The sequence below is a fragment of the Micromys minutus genome (assembly GCF_963924665.1).
Source record: "Micromys minutus genome assembly, chromosome: 26".
In the NCBI taxonomy this organism is placed as follows: Eukaryota; Metazoa; Chordata; class Mammalia; order Rodentia; family Muridae; genus Micromys; species Micromys minutus.
In genome coordinates this window covers 6554156-6564395 of record NC_137961.1, presented here as the reverse complement: position 1 = coordinate 6564395, position 10240 = coordinate 6554156, and positions in this window count along the sequence as shown.

Below are 10240 nucleotides of genomic sequence, written 5' to 3'. Positions count from 1 at the left end.
TCATTGATGACTAGCCCTTAATGTTCACTATGATCAAGAGTTTCATTACTCTCAGCATTGCTCCTCCCCACCCAAGGACCCTCCTGTGTGGGAGTCTGCATTAGTTTCTACTACACACTGATTCTGGAAGGTGCTATGCACACTACTGAGAGAGAAAATGATCACCAGTCTTACCCAGACATGAGTCCCACAGGCTACGATAATGAGCTTCCTAGAAAATGAAGCCCTGGCTCAATACTGGTCAACATAATGGGAATAAACAATCACCTTCTGTTTAGATGTAAATCCTAATCCAGAGTTCATGATCCAATCCTGATACAAATACCAGGATACGAGCCTTTGGACAGAAAGTTGATTTACCCTAGAGGAGAACTGACTCTTATTAGTCTGCTAAATGAACATAGTATTTACCAAACTTTCAGTGACTTTTTAGTTATGCCCAAGATTAATGTATCTCTCAAGCTTCATCACAAAAACTTTGTTTTCAGTATATGCTAGTTAACTCAGAGACCCACAAATGACCAAATTATGGATTTAAAAAAGAGTTTAGCCTTAAATAGCTTATTTCATAGACAGTGCAGCCTTTCCTCTCAATGGTCTGGGATCTTTGAGAAAGGGGATGAGACACAGAAAGTATAAAAGCCAGAGGCAGTAGATAAATTAGAAGGGAACAGTGACTTCTGAACACAGAAGGGCAGATCTACATAGAAACCCAGAGTGGTTGCAAAACCCTCGGAACACCAACCTTAGCATGAGAAAGATAGTTGGATACCAAGTACCACACATATACTGGCAACTGATAGCTACAGGGAGAGGGAGCATTCATTTTTTCTAAGAGAGTAGCTTCTGATAGTCGATTATGCTCTAGTGGGAGTGCATATATCCAAGAATATTTGAGCAGCACAAATCAATGTTTTTAAGGGCGCAAAACTGGAGGGGGGCTAGTGATCTGGGAAGAGTTAGGGGAGGGTAGGCAGATATGATCAAAACAAGTATGAAATTCCCAACAAGCTAATAAAATTATTTAATAAAAATCAGGTCTCTCTCATACATAAAGCTGCCTTATTAATACAAGTGTCTAGAGTAAAAATCAACACATATTTCAGGCAAATACAACATAAAAACCAGTCTTCATAGAGTTATGTTAACAGGCAGGCTCCTAATTACATGTCTCTTCAAAGGAAAGCAGGCTTCTAATAAATTAAGGAAGCACTCACCACTGATCATTCCTTACCACACTTACTATAAAGGCCTCATAGTATTAATCTTCTCATAAAATTTATTCTATTGGTAAATATGTGTGTGCGCATCTCTCTCTCTGTCTGTTCATTCCTCCCATTCTCTTTCTCTCTCTCTGTCTCTCTGTTTATCTCTCTCTTTCTCTCTCTGTCTCTGTGTCTCTGTCTGTCTCTCTCTGTATCTCTCTCTCTCTCTCTCTCTCTCTCTCTCTCTCTGTGTGTGTGTGTGTGTGTGTGTGTGTGTGTGTGTGTCTGTGTGTGTCTGTGTGTGTGTGTGTGCGCGCGCGCGCGCGTGTATGGTAGGTGATAGGAAGGGTATGTATGTGCCCTCGATTTGTTTGCTCATAGAGCCTCTGATGTTCAGGAAACCTGCCCGAGATCATACAATATTTAGGGTCTTATAAAGGTCTCACATTTACACATTATCTCCAACTATTTCTATCATTCTGGAAGCCTCACAGTGGGCCTTGAATTTCAATACAGAAATTCTTGAGGAAAACTGTAGCCCAGATAATCATTTCTACTCTAAGGACAGGTGATGAGAGGTTTCTATAGAGCAGATATGAAGCATTAGTGAAAATACATACATTATATAACAATAAATTAAACAAAATACTCCACAATTATATGCAGGAATAACTCAAAAGTGACAGCAATTAAAAAAAAAATAAATATGACCTCAGCCAATAACTACCTGACAGGATTCTTGGAACAAATTCCAGTTTCCCAGCCCTGGATTAAAATGAAGTATGAGGTTTAGTCCCTAAGCTCTGTCCTCCAAAGATGAAACCACATTGGAAATCTGACAGAAGTGTTGTTCATCCTGAGAAGGGGGTTCTTGGTGGAAGAAATTGAAGAGGAAAGAAAAGGAAGGCGTGGGGTGGCTTGGCAGGAGAAAATCTTTCCTGAGGCCATGGTGGAAATTGTACATAATGTCTGATAGGATCTTCCTGGGCTAAGTGAGAAGGCCAATCTGATGTACTCAACCTACCAGGCAAGAGCTGGCCGCAGCAGAATCAAACTGTCACCTCTGGACAGAGACCAGACCCAGTTTGTCATAGCCCAGGCAAGGAGAGGCATGAAGGTATTTTCAGAGGCATGAAGTGTCTCCCTCAAGCTTGTTGAAGTAAACAAATTAGTCACATGAATGTGAAGCCAAAAAAGAAAGATCTGGCACAATCCTACAGAGAAGACCGCCATGTCTGCTATAGTCCCACTGATGAGAATCACAACTGACCACCTAGGCTGTCCCTGTAACAACTTCATGACAGTTTCATTTACCTTTATTTAGTAATGAAACTGGAATCCCATTATTGAGTTCATCTGTGAGTAAGGAAACACCATAGTACGTAGAACTCAGAAAAGTAGTTACTCCCAACAGCTGGGAAAGAAAGATAGCTATGACCCCAGATACTACGAAACTATGTTTCTTAGACATCTTTATGACTTGGCTTTAGTAAAAATTAAGAGATAAAAATAGGAGAGAGCATCCCCAAAGGGGGAGTTGACAGGAGTTAATGTGTGGACAGAAAGGAGACAATGCCACTGATCCCTCGAAAGTTTCTCTCCACTTAAAAGTTTCATTTTCTATACAGAAATTCTAATTTCATATGGTTCATTTTTGTTGTTCTTGCTACTTCCTGGGCACCTTGAGACTTGTTCATAAAGTAGTTATTGTGTCTGTATATCTGTGCATTTCCCACTTTCTCATCTAGAAGTTTTATGTTTCAGATCTAACACTGAGGACTTTGGTAAGTTTGGAGATTTATTTTGGTTCTGGAATATAAAGATCTACATTGGAGGGTGGAGCCAATATGGTGGTGGTATACAGAGTTTCTGGGGGAGGGGTACTACCAGCAGAGTAAGAGTTGAGTTTCTTTTCCACCATAATCTCTGGGTATCCCACACCATGTGGCAGCTGACAACATGCTAAATAAAGCCATGCAGTGCTCAATGGATAAATGAGATACATTGTAGCCAGGACTCAAAATTGGCCCAGAGCACTGCCTTACCTGAGGAACTCAGAAGATAGCATCACATCAGAGAGAATGGCTATATTTCAGGTAAAGTTACCCTGGCACATCTGTAATTTTCATTATCAGATCTTTATAAAAATACTCGAAGTTCTACTCAAAATAGTGTTGGCTTCTAGCATCCAATAGACTATGAAACAGACACCCAAACAAATTGCTATACCTTTCCTATATCCACAAAAAAAAAAAAAAAAAAAAAAAAAAAAAACTCCATCCAATGGCCTACAGCAAAAAAGTTCAGTGTGTCACAACTGCATAGCTTATTATACAAGTAAAATATGTTACTGACATTTTCCCATTTATATCTCCGAGGATTCTACTTGTATAAATTAGAAAATCTAAGATCTTTTGGAGTTTAGCACATCCTGTAGGATGTGCATTGTTCCTTGTTCTCCAAGACCTTCAGGGATTATAGTTGGCATGTAGAAATGTAAGCAAAGAGAAGTTACAAAGTTGGATTGTGAAGACAAACAGAATTGCTTTCATAGTAGCACCCTAAGCATCAATGCCCAGTAACTACCCAGGCAAAGATGGAGGGAGTAATGAGTACAGTTAAGTTCCATCCAGTAAGTGCAGTGGAGATGAGTCTATGCAATGTCATGAAAGTCAGCAGAGATAGTTTTACTGGGACAATTTGACAGACACAGTTGCAGGTGAAGAGAGAGTGAGAAGGAGCCAGACATTAGAACAAGTTGCCCAAGTTACTTTGAGGCCTAGCAGAGCAATTCAGTCAGAAGTAAAAGAGAAGCCAGATTGAACCCGTCAGTTTGGAGAGGGGTTTCAGCAGAACATCTGAGTTGAAACAGCTGACCAGAGTTAAGAAAGAAATTGGATGAACTTATTCAGCAGTAAGTCTCTGAGACAGCAATTATATCTGGAAAATGAAAATTTCTTTTATAGTTCACACACATTCATGAACTCTTAAGTTAATTATATAACCGTAAACTTTTATTTAAACTCTCACTATGTAATTTTTTTTGAAAAAATTCAGCTAAAGTCTTGATTTTAACCATTCTCCAAAAATCCTTCAGAAACTTCCCATACCCAGCACCCTCTCTCCTTCTTGGGAGCGGTTGATCTGGAGTATTCAGTGTTGATTTCTGTCCATCTGTTTTCCCTCTCAAACACTGGCTATTTCTTTTCTCTACATTTCTGTAAGTAGCATCATTAGCAATTTCAAATCAAATCATTGTAAAGATTTTATATCAGAAACAATTCACAAAAACCATATCCATAGTTCTTCCCTAGGAATCAATCTTGGCACTATAGTTCAGATAAGATGACTTGAAGACTTTAAAGATTGAATTACAGAAATAAACTACTCCTTACAGTTTTGGAGACTGGTGGCCATGAGGAAGATAATGGCCTTGAATTTCATGAGCTATCTCTTTCTGACTTACAGATGGACTACCTCTCCCTATTCCCTCATGTGTAGAAGAGGAGACACTTAGTGATACTTCTTCCCCTTTTCACTGCAAAAGGATACCACTATTGCCAAACTGTAATTCCATCTTTGTCCCACATAAATAACCCCCAAATTTGTAACTCAACCAACTTTGACCAAGTTTGATCCAAGTTTTATCTAAATATTGCTGAAATTCAATGTTTGAGGCTTTACATACATATGCATAATGTAAAAATGTTTTCTAAATGGGAAACTGTGAAATTAGAAATTTTATGTGCTTACAGATATCATATAGACCTTCTCATGCCAAGGGAAATAATAGTGATGGATCTATAAAAAAACCTAGAAAGAACAATTTTATTATATATTAAGGCCTATTAATAGTGCAAATTTTTCTTCTTGTGCTGCCAGACAAAATGATCTCACTGTTGCCTAGTTCTCTGATAAGGCTTCATATTCTGGAACTAGAGAACAAACGATGTATCTTGCTTCTGTAAAAGAAAATGGCAGCCCCAGGAACCACTAAATCACATTGCAGACCATTTTTCATTTTCTTAAAGAATAATATAGCCAGGACATCTACTATCTGTCCCTATACATATGAAGATATTAAGTGCATAGGCATTCATTGAGATATATATACTTTACTGTATCTCACTGTGTATTATTATTATTATTATTATATTTATATTTATATAAAGGTTTTTACAACACCTGATTGGAAATCTAGAAAATTTGTCCTTATGTAACTCTTGGGTTAATAGAAAAACAATTTGATAGTGACAATACTAACATAAAGGTCATCATATATCTATGAGGTATGAAAACCTTTCTTTGGTTTTGTACATTTCTTCATACCCCTTACTTAACCTGGAAGTGTATTTTCCTGCATTAAGCTAATTTTTTTTGTAGCTGGATTCTACTGAGATCAAAATTCACAGTCAATATGTTATACCAAAGATTGGAAAAGCTGCATACTGGCAAAAACTTTAGGAAAACTTACTTTAGTTTACCAAACATGACATGAATGTAATAAAAATTGCTCAAATCGCTAAGTTCTACATCCCTTTTGCTGAACATATCTTTTCTTGTTCCTTAGCTTTCCTTACAATCTGTCCTGTGCAAGATGCTCTGGGACAATGATGGAGCAGAACTTCTGGACATGAGTAGTCAATGAATGAACTAATTTGAAGTACATGCCAGGAGATGGAGCCCATACTCAACATTGTCTGTGTAACCAAAAGCAAGAAGCTGGATAGTCCAAAGACCTAGAGTAGAATGAAGCAGGACCAATTAACTCCCTCCCACATGTGAGTGGTTGCTTCTCTTATGGAAAACTGGAGTTCAATGCTCAGAACTCACATCATGTGACTCATTACCACCTGTCACTATAGTTTCAGGGGATCTGACACTGTCTTCTATCTTCCACAGGTACTGGCACACAAGTAACACATGTACACATTAAAGGAAATCAAAGTGTCTTCTGTGAAGACTATTAAACAGCAAAAACTCATGCTTAAACCTGAGCATGTCTAACCTTTAAAGATGGTCTTAATCTTTTCCAAGGTAATTCTCACAAACTAAACAATTGATTTTAGTTTTACAGTTACAATAATGTCTTAGCTTCTCTTGTAACTCTTTAAGCAAAGATAGTCGCCTTGTCATCCATTTCTTGTCCAGTGCAAAATGGAAGCTCTCTGTGATCTCATTTAAATTTGTCATCAATCAAAACACAACTGAATTATGTATGGAACTATTTCAAGAACAATAGAATGTATCTCACACTAAAGCCAAATCCACATTCAGGCATGCTTTATGTTTCCCCAGGCATATCTCTGTTTCTCTGTGCTTACATGTAAGTATAAAAATCTTTGTAATGAGCCTCAAACCTCCCTCTTACAGGACCTATCTGAGGTTTTGCTCTTGGGCTAATTCACAGACTTAAGTGGAAATTTCTGGAAAGGACTTCTTAGGCTGCTGCAGGTATTAATGTAGAGCAGTGCCCTCACCCACAACACACCGACAGCCCTCTCCTCCACTCATCCATTGGTGGAGGCAAGTTCTTATTCTCTTATTGTTTGTTGGGAATTTTTAAAAGACCATGGCCGAAGCTCTGTCTACCTCAAACTTGATGGTGACAAATGGTGTTTTTTATTCCATTGATAGTCCTAAAAATAATTTCATTGTTTGAAATGTTTCATTTATTTGTCCTTTTAGAAAAGAAGGAAATAATCATGCTTCATTATACCATAATTTGTAGCAGTACTTCATCATATCATTGAGCAAGTTACTAGAATATATACAAAAACTAATTGTTGAAAAAATTAGTCAAAATAGGTGGATTTCAATTTGCTATAACTTATCTGTCTAATCTCTTAGTCTACATATAATATTTTTAAATAAAACATATGTTTGTTTCTTTCAAAAAAATTTTTAAATCTTTCTGACTTCATGAAATCTTGTCAGTAACACTTCACGTAATATATAGTAGACAGTTTCAGATTGTCTAAGTAGAAAAACCTACCTCAAAAGAAGCATATCTCTCTCTCTCTCTCTCTCTCTCTCTCTCTCTCTCTCTCTCTCTCTCTCTCTCTCTGTGTGTGTGTGTGTGTGTGTGTGTGTGTGTGTGTGTATGAAATCAAATTAATCTGGCCATTTTTCTTCTTTATATTAGTTTTAGTTTTTTAAGAAACATGCTTTATTTTTAATATTTATAATTAATGTTCACTATGTCCCTTTGTGTAAACTACAAAAAGTCCTTAGAAGTGTGAAGATATTCAAGAGGGCCAATAGTTGAGGATCTGTGGAAATATATCCTTAGAAAACATTTCTGTCCTCATATTTCTTTCCACTTGAACCTGTTTTGACTATAAGTTCAAATATATTAGTGAAAGTCAATTTTCTGTTACACTAAACCTGTAAGTCTAATGATCATATGAAATTCTACATATAAGTTGTTCACGATAAGTCCAATGACAAAATTAGTGCTTTGTAAGTGGGAATTAGTCATATTGGTCATGAGTATGCATATTGGATATAATTGTAATTGAGATCAAAATGGAAATTTATTTATTGATTGATATTTCAAGACAGGGTTTCTCTGTGTAGCCCTAGCAGTTCTACAGCTCACTCTGTAGAACAGGCTGCCTTTGCCTCCTGGGTCCAGTGATTAAAGAATTGTACCATAATCATCAAGCTGGATAGTTTTAATTAATTTTTAAAGTCCTCCATTTTAAATTTGTTTTCAAAGTATAATTGTTGTTTCATTTTTATAATTCATGACAATGCAACAAACTAACTTAATTTTTTACACCAGCCCAAAAAAGGATTTAAAAGATGTTATGTTAGTTTAGGGATGTTGGATGTCATTGAATTGGGATGCTTTTTCTGGTTTTTTGTTGTTTCTTCCTGTTCCTAGGTGGTCAGTTCGTGAAAGTGCATAAAAAGTCTTGGGGAGTCAGTAATCTATTTCTGAGTTGTTTCCTGAATTCTATGAGATGTTCTAATAAGTCAGCAAATATGAAGAGGGATTTGTGGGAACTTCTGACTTACAGCCTCAAGGGTAGAAATGCAATAAAGTAACATCCGGGTTTGCAAATTCTGTCTAACAAGGGAGGGCTACCTATACCAAATGCACTTGTATCAAATTAAATAGAGTTACAGTAAACATTGGTTTTTACTAAAGATTAAAGAATTGCCTGTTGTAAGAAAAACCCATTTATCTAATGCATAATAGAGAAGTGGTTTATTTTTCAAGGATATTTTAAAGGAAACAGATATTATCAAATATATGTTTACTTGTTTCATTTTTAAATTTTTACATATTATGTGTATTATCAGCACTGGAAAATGAATTTCAAAGTGATTGTTCCCTTTGGTTTGTAATTTTAGGTACAGCTGTGAGATCCTACTTCAAAAGGAACTGTATTTCAAGACGTATGAGTACATTCAGATCTATGAAATATTTTTCTTAAATACCTACCTCTGTTTAAACTTTTGGTACAATATAACATAAAATTTATAAAAGAAAAATGTTTCTTGGTTTAAATACAGTAAGAGTGGATGTTACTAATGTCTGAACAAATAAAAATCTAAAATGGCTTGTAGTCTTGCAACTTTTGTACATTTTTTTCACAACCACATTCTGATAAAAAATATTTAGTGAGTTAGTCGGTTGTGTATATATGCCCCAATGATTTTCTCTAACCACAAGGTTCAGGGATGAGCCGATTTTAAAGGCAAATGTTAGGCAGCACATTTCGATTACCATATGTCTGTTGTTCATTACCCATACATCAGCCAATCACTGGGCTCCACACTTGCTTCTCAGAAAGACCACCCCGCATTGATGAAAGAATGATTATTCAGGTGAGACAAGAACCATCTTCGAATTCTCCAATTTTACAATCAGAGATTGAATAACTTTATGCATTATGTTTTGCTCAACATTAGGCATGCTTATCCTTGACTCAAGAAGAAATGGCCACCTTTCCTCTGATAGCTCCTCATAAACAAAGAGCTTTGGAAGAAAAATCTAAAACAAGTGGCAGTAAAATATTTGGTGCAAATGGAAAAAAAGGGAGACAATTATATATCAAAATACAAAATTAATCACATACCACCAGTATTTTTAGAATATAAGAATTTATAATATAAAGACTCCTAAGGAACTTCTGCTAAGATAAAGAAGTACAGAATCAAACCCAAAGAAAACATAATCTGCCCTATACGGAGAGAAAACTTGATTACTGAGTGGGTACTATTTAAGGCAGTGGACTGAAATCTTTATTGTAGATATTTTAGAAGATAAGCAAATATCACTGAAAAATATTTGGCCAATTAGTCTTTGCATTAGAGTGAACACTCTGAGTATCTTTTAGTAATGATGATCTATTCTGTCTTGTGTGGTTATGGATACATTTGTGAATGGTCATATTTCTTAAGGTTAGTTAATCACCATTTACTTTGAGCACCAAAATTGCATGAACTATGTGTTCTCGTATGGTAAGGCAGAAATATCAAGGAAAATGGCCTTTTAATTTCATACAGAGATTTAAATGAAGCAGTTGCATATCAGTGTAATTGGAAAAATCTGTAATAGTTCATATAGAAAAAAGAAGAAATTTAATGTTCACAAGGGAATAAGTGCGAAAATAATAGAAACTGGCTGTTTAAACTTGGAATAAGGATATAAATAAGAGAGAAGAAACTAGAAAGATGTTATAAAATAGTAATTTTTAAACTGTATGTATTCTACTTTAAAATTACTTTTATCTTATTGAAATGTGGTCATGATGTGACAGAGCTTGGGAGGTTTCTTCCGCCTGCTTCCACAGATTTAGTGTAGCATGTACTTTTCACTAGCAAGACTGAGGCACATGTTAGACTGATTCCTACAATCCCTTTAAGGGTGAAAACCATTATGGGTATGACTGATACAAGGCTAGCTCAAAACAATGATTTCTGAAATGAATTTCACATGGAAAAGAAAAGAACATTTGAAATGGAAATACAGATAACATTCAATAAAATTTTAAAAGACTTTGAATGAAAGCATAAATTAA